The sequence below is a fragment of the Mesoplodon bidens genome (genome assembly GCF_964165515.1).
Source record: "Mesoplodon bidens genome assembly, chromosome: X".
In the NCBI taxonomy this organism is placed as follows: Eukaryota; Metazoa; Chordata; class Mammalia; order Artiodactyla; family Ziphiidae; genus Mesoplodon; species Mesoplodon bidens.
Genome location: NC_138163.1, coordinates 27427067 through 27434476, shown reverse-complemented (window position 1 = coordinate 27434476; position 7410 = coordinate 27427067).

Sequence of the window (7410 nt, the reverse complement as noted above, 5' to 3'; positions counted from 1 at the left end):
TTTAAAGGCTCCATCTCAGGTCTTACATTCTCCATGAATTATTTCATAATTCTTCCACCTTTCTAGGTAAAATTATTCCCTTCTCTCCTCTAGGATCCTGTAGCACTTTATTTTGCTATTGTATCACTTATCACAATTAATTATAATTATAAGGATATTTGTCAGTGTTATCCAAGATGATCTGAACTCTTTACAGTGTACAGGAACTATGTTTTATTAGTCTCTGTAGCTCTAGCCTAGTATAATGCCTGAAACAGGGTAGGTATTCAGTAAACCAAATAGAATAAAACAATTGTCATCTCTCAAAACAGAAAATTTATTTTTAGTTTATCTTCTGCTGACTTGTTGAGTAATACTAGATGACTCAATTAATCTCTCTGAGCTTAGTTTCCCATTGATACAATTCATGAAACAGTATACTAACTTTTGCCTCCTAGCTACCCCCATTGATGATATAGAACATGACAGAGGTTAAAACTTTCTGAGACAGAAGGCTGTTAAAGTGCCACACTGGGTAGGTGCCAGGAGTCCAAAATAAATCAAGAGAAACATAAAGAAAATCAGGTGTTCAACATACACAAGAATATGAGGATTTGAGGTGTGGTTATGAAACTTAAGACATGATACCTGGGCTCTTTTATTCTGTATCTGTGTAATATCCTAACCTTTGATCACGGAGGAAACGTCAGGCTTTTCATGCATCTGATACTGCTAAAACATATCCCAGTTATACTGTCTGGTTGAATGAACCTAGCTCTTTGTTCCGCCTTCAGGGTTGGGTTGGTGGCTTTGCTGTGACACCACAATAGTCCAGTCAGTGCACTCAAAGTGTAGTTTGCCGACCTATGCTAATCACAAAACTATTTGTTACTGGTTAGCAGAGGGATTGAGGTGAGATAAGTTTAGAAACTGAGACAAACATTTAGAAATATAGAGCAATTTCACATTGCTATGAAGTTTTTGTTTTATTTTACAAAAGTATCAGTTTACAAAATTTGGAAATTAAAAAGTCTAGAAGCATTAGATGCTTCTCTGTCTTCTCCTCCTCCTTCTACTTTTTCTTCTTCTCCTTCTTATACTCCCCTTCCTCCTTTCCCTCCCAAATTTCTCCTTCTCCTTCATCATGTTCAACATAAAATCTTAAGCAGGACTCTGTATGATGAATACCTTTTAAACCAATACCATCAGGGACTGATATTGGATATTTAATTTAAAGCATCAATTAAAGCATTTCTAAAGTATACAAACAACTCATACAGCTTAATACAAAAAAGAAACAAACAACTCAATCAAAAAATGGGCAGAAGACCTAAATAGACATTTCTCCAGAGAAGACATACAGATGGCCAACAAGCACATGAAAAGATGCTCAACATCACTAATTATTAGAGAAATGCAAATCAAACCTACAATGAGGTACCACCTCACACCAATCAGAATGGCTGTCATTAAAAAGTCTACAAATAATAAATGCTGGAGAGGATGTGGAGAAAAGGGAACCCTCCTACACTGTGGGTGGGAATGTAAACTGGTGCAGCCACTATGGAGAACAGTATGGAGGTTCCTTAAAAAAGTAAAAATAGAACTACCATATGTTCCTACAATTCTACTCCTGGGCATATATGTGGAAAAAATGAAAACTCTACTTTGCAAAGATACATGAACCCCAATGTTCATAACAGCACTATTTACAATAGCTAATACATGGATGCAACCTAAATGTCCATCAACAGATGAATGGATAAAGAGGATATAGTGTATATATATCAATGGAATACTACTCAGCCATAAAAAAGGATGAAATAATGCCATTTGCAGCAATATGAATGTACCTAGAGATTATCATACTAAGTGAAGTGAGTCAGACAGAGAAAGACAAATATCATGTGATATCACTTATATGTGGAATCTAAACTATGACAGAAATGAACTTATCTACAAAACAGAAACAGACTCACAGACGTAGAGAACAGACTAGTGGTTAGCAAAGGGGAAAGGGGGGGAACTCAGTTGGGAATATGAGATTAACAGAGACACATATCTATATTTAAAATAGACAAACAACAAGAACCTACTGTATAGCACAGGGAACTATATTCAATACCTTGCAATAACTTATAATGGAAAAGAATCTGAAAAAGAATATATATATATGTGAAACAATCACTGTGCTATATACCTGAAACATTGAAAATCAACTATACTTCAATTAAATAAATAATTTAAATTTTTAAAATTAAAAATACATCAATTAAAGCAAAGAGTCATTAAGCACACACGGCCCCTTAACACTTCATTTTTCAGAATACTCTATTTTGGCTTATTCCATGCAAAGATATATTCCTTAACTAATCTTTTGATGTAGGGGACAAGACCCTTTCTTTGATTATGGATTGACTGATTGTGTTCTGAATAATCACTGTTGAATGAACTTCACATTTAAAAAAAATATCATATATTGTTTTATTCTTGATAATAAAACTGGGCCTACTCATGTTATAAAATTTAGAAAATACAGTAAACTATATAAAAGATAAAATTTTAAAAATCACCACAATCCCACTTTCCACAGATAGCCATTGTGATATTTTGGTGTATTTTTTTCTATGAAAATATATGAGATATATAAAGAATATATATAAGGATATACATGTAATATAGAAGTTAAACTAGAAATGTAACAGGTGAGGCCTTAGATGTACTTTTGGCATAGATGTATTCCTTTTGATATCAGTGTTGTTAAGCCCTATGCCTTCAAGTCTTTGCACCCCTGTTTAGCTTTGCAACATGCCCTCACCCCACCTATGCCTTCAAGTCTTTGCACCCCTGTTTAGCTTTGCAACATGCCCTCACCCCACCCCCAGCACTTCCAGCTTCCCTATCCTGCTCTACTTTTGTTTTCTTCAACACTTGCCACCTTTAATCTATTAAAAACTTTTCTTATTTATTATGTTTATTGCTTTCTGTGTGTTTTTTCCTCACCCCTTCAGTGTAAGCTCCAAGAAGGCAGGATCTTGTCAGTTTTGTTCAATGATGTATCTCAAATGCCTAAAACAATGGCAAGCGCAAAGTAGGTGCTAAATAACTCATTGTGAAAGAATGACTTAAGATTATATGAGTCTTGGGGGGGAGTAGTCAAGATTGCAGAAGAGGAGGACGTGAAATTCACCTCACCTCACAAGTATATCAAGAATACATCTACATGCAAAGGAAACCATAAACAAGACCAAAAGACAACCCTCAGAATGGGAGAAAATATTTGCAAATGAAGCAACTGACAAAGGATTAATCTCCAAAATTTATAAGCAGCTCATGAAGCTCAATAGCAAAAAAACAAACAACCCAATCCAAAAATGGGCAGAAGACCTAAAAAGACTTTTCTCCAATGAAGATATACAGATTGCCAACAAACACATGAAAGAATGCTCAACATTAATCATTAGAGAAATGCAAATCAAAACTACAATGAGATATCATCTCACACCAGTCAGAATGGCCATCATCAAAAAATCTAGAAACAATAAATGCTGGAGAGGGTGTGGAGAAAAGGGAACACTCTTGCACTGTTGGTGGGAATATAAATTGATATAGCCCCTATGGAGAACAGTATAGAGGTTCCTTAAAAAACTAAAAATAGAACTACCATTCGACCCAGCAATCCCACTACTGGGCATATACTCTGAGAAAACCATAATTCAAAGAGTACAGAGTACAGAGTCATGTACCAAAATGTTCATTGCAGCTCTATTTACAATAGCCCAGAGATGGAAACAACCTAAGTGTCCATCATCTGATGAATGGATAAAGAAGATGTGGCACATATATACAATGGAATATTACTCAGCCATAAAAAGAAACAAAATTGAGCTATTTGTAATGAGGTGGATAGACCTAGAGTCTGTCATACAGAGTGAAGTAAGTCAGAAAGAGAAAGACAAATACCGCATGCTAACACATATATATGGAATTTAAGAAAAAAATATCATGAAGAACCTAGGGGTAAGCCAGGAATAAAGACACAGACCTACTTGAGAATGGACTTGAGGATATGGGGAGGGGGAACGGTAAGCTGTGACAAAGCGAGAGAGAGGCATGGCCATATATATACTACCAAACGTAAGGTAGATAGCTAGTGGGAAGCAGCTGCATAGCACAGGGAGATCAGCTCGGTGCTTTGTGACCGACTGGAGGGGTGAGATAGGGAGGGTGGGAGGGAGGGAGACGCAAGAGGGAAGGGATATGGGAACAGATGTATATGTATAACTGATTCACTTTGTTATAAAGTAGAAACTAATACACCAATGTGAAGGAATTATACTCCAATAAAGTTGTTAAAAAAAAGAATACATCTACAAATGGAATGATTTTCACAGAACACCTGCTGAACTCTAGTGGAAGACCTCGGACACTTAAAAGGACAAGAAAAATCCCCACACAACTGCATAGGATGAAAGGAAGAAAAAAAGAAAAGAGGAAACAGGAAGGGACCAGCACCCCTGGCAGGGAACTGAAGGTGAAGAGAGGTTCTCGCACTCAGAAAAGCCCCACTCATGGTGGGGAAATCAGCTGGGACAGAAAGAGACCTTCGGGGAATTGGAGGGGAATGCAGTAACCAGTCTGTGGAAGGCAGGACAAAGTAAGAACTGTGCTCATGGTCCGTGCCACAGCCCTGCACACCCCAGCATGAGTCATGTGTCCCCTTGTAGAGTGGGGGCCTGGGAGCTGGAAAGTGGGGTATGGAGAGTGGACCCAGGGAAGGGACAGCTGTTGGCTGTGAAGAGACAGCCTGAAGGGATGGAGTAAGGAGCCCCACAACTGGAAAAGTTGCAGAAGAAGGCTGGGCCACCATAGAAGCAAGGTGCCACTGTTGAGTGGCATGCAAGGGGCGGGGTCAGCATTGCAACCCCTTCCCCCCTCACTGGCCCCTGCCTCCATGGGCACTGGCGGGGGGCACCCATCTGAACAGGCTCGCCCACTCCACAAGCTAAGGCCTCCTCCATCTGTGCAGGCTCCAAGGTCCTGAGCGCTGACACTGCCAAAGCCTCCATTGGCTGCACAGGCCCTGGTGGGCCCACGCATGCTGCTCATGCCAAAGCCTCCTTGGGAATCAGCCTGAGGTGGGAATCTGCCAATGCTGGCAGCGGCTGAGCGCTAAAGTGTGGGGTTAGGAGAGTGGATCAGGGAGAGGACTGCTATCGGCTGCTTGGAGAAAACCTGAGGGGATGGGAGTGAGGGACTCCAAGGACAGGAGTGAGGAGCTCCATGGCTGGGAATGCTCCTAGAGGAAGCATGGTCTGCCTTGGAAACGAGGCACCATTGTTGAGTGGTGTGCAAGGGGCGGAGCCTACATCCCGGACTCTCTCCCCACATGCCAGCCCCTGCCTCTGTGGGCACTGGGAGGGACTCCCACCAGAGCAAGCACACTGTAGGCTGTTGCAACTTCCTTCCAGTCTCTGCCACCACAGGCACTTTGCGCATGCCCTAGTTGTGACTGCCTTATCCTTCCCCAGCCTGAGCAAGTAAGTGTGCCCCAATCAGTTACCGCTTTTGGCCCCTCTCGCCTGGGCAGGGAACAGATGCCTGAGGGTGGCCCACATGCAGAGGTGGGGCCAAAAGCAAAGCTGAGCTCCAGGGCCTGTGCAACTAAGGAAGAGGAACAGAAATCTCTTCCTTGCACCTGCACAAACTGTGGATTAAAGCCCTGCAATTGGCATGGTAAACCCTGCATCTGTGGAATATCTGAATGGGCAAGTGCTCCCACAACTGAGACCAGTCTAGCTTTAGCAGCTGTGGACTTTGGGGGCAAGTACACATGGGAGTTGTGCCAGGTCAGAGTCTGAGCTGCCCCCACAGTGCCCACAGTGGGTTCAGAGACCTACCTAGAGGTATTGGAGAGCCTGCTGGGGAGGCAGCGTTTGGCTGTGGCTCACTGTGGGGGCAAGGACACTGACAGTGGAGGCCCCAGGAAAATATTATTATTACTATTTTATTGTTTTGTTTTGTTCTGTTGTTGCTTTTACTTTTTATTTATTTTTTCTTCTTTTAACTTTTTAATGTATTATTTCTTTTAATATTTTTACTTTACTTTTTTGTTGTTTCTGTTCTTGTTTTTGTTTTGTTTTATTTTTATCTTTTTTTGATTGTTTTTCTGTGTTTGTTTTACGTTTTCTTTTTTTAGTTTGCTTTCTGTTTTTCTTTTTTTGTGTGTTTTGTTTTTATTGTTTGTTTTCATTTTGGGTATTTTTTGTTTGGTTGGTTGTTCTCTTATTTTGTTTTCTTTGTTTTTTGGGGTCTGTTTCATAGAATGTTTTTGTTTATTTTGTTTTGCTTTTATCACTTGTCTTGGGTTTTGTTTGTCTGTTGTTTTCTTTTCCTTTTCTTTTGGCTGTTGTTGTTGCTGCTGTTTCTTTGTTTTTGTTTTTGCTATTTGTCTTGGGTTTTGTTTTACTGCTTCTTTTCTTTTCTTTTTTTTTTTTTTTTGGCTGCACCGCCTGGCTTGAGGGATCTTGGTTCCCTGGCCAGGGGTTGGGACTGGGCCTCCGGGATGGGAGCGCTGAGTCCAGGATGCTAGAACACCAGATAATTCCTGGCCCCAGAAAATGTTAATAGGCCTGAGTGCTCCCAGAGGTATCCATCTTGACACCAAAACCCAGATTCACCCAAATGCCTGCAGGTTCCAATGCTGGATGCCTCTCTCCAAACAACCAGAAAGACAGGAACACAGCCCCACCCATCAGCAAGACAGGCTGCCTAAAGTTGTACTAAGCTCACAGATAACCCAAAGCACAACCCCTGATGCAGGCCTGCCCATCAGAGGGACAAGACTCAGCTCCACCCACCAGAGTGCAGGCACCAGTCTCTCTCACCAAGGGGCCTACACAAGCCCCTGGACCAACCTCAGCAACCAGGGGGTAGGCATCAGAAGCAAGAGCAAGACCCTGCAGCCTGCTGAAAGGAGACTACAAACACAGTAAGTTAGACAAAATGAGATGACAGAGAAATATGTTGCAGATGAAGGAGCAAGGTAAAAACTCACAAGACCAAATAAATGAAGAGGAAAAAAGTAATCTATCTGAAAAAGAATTCAAAGTAATGACAGTAAAGATGAATGAAGATCTCAGAAACAGAAGGGAGGCACAGATTGAGAAGACACAAGAAATGTTTAACAAGGACATAGAAGAACTACAGAACAAACAAACAGTGATGAACAACACAATAACTGAAATGAGGGACTTCTCTGGTTGTCTAGTGGTTAGGACTTCACCTTCCAATGCAGGGGATGTGGGTTTGATCCCTGGTCAGAGAGCTAAGGTCTCACATGCCTTGCGGCCATAAAAACAAAACATAAAACAAAAGCAATATTGTAAAAAATTCAATGAAAGCTGAAGAAATGAGGGGGGGGACCTTCAA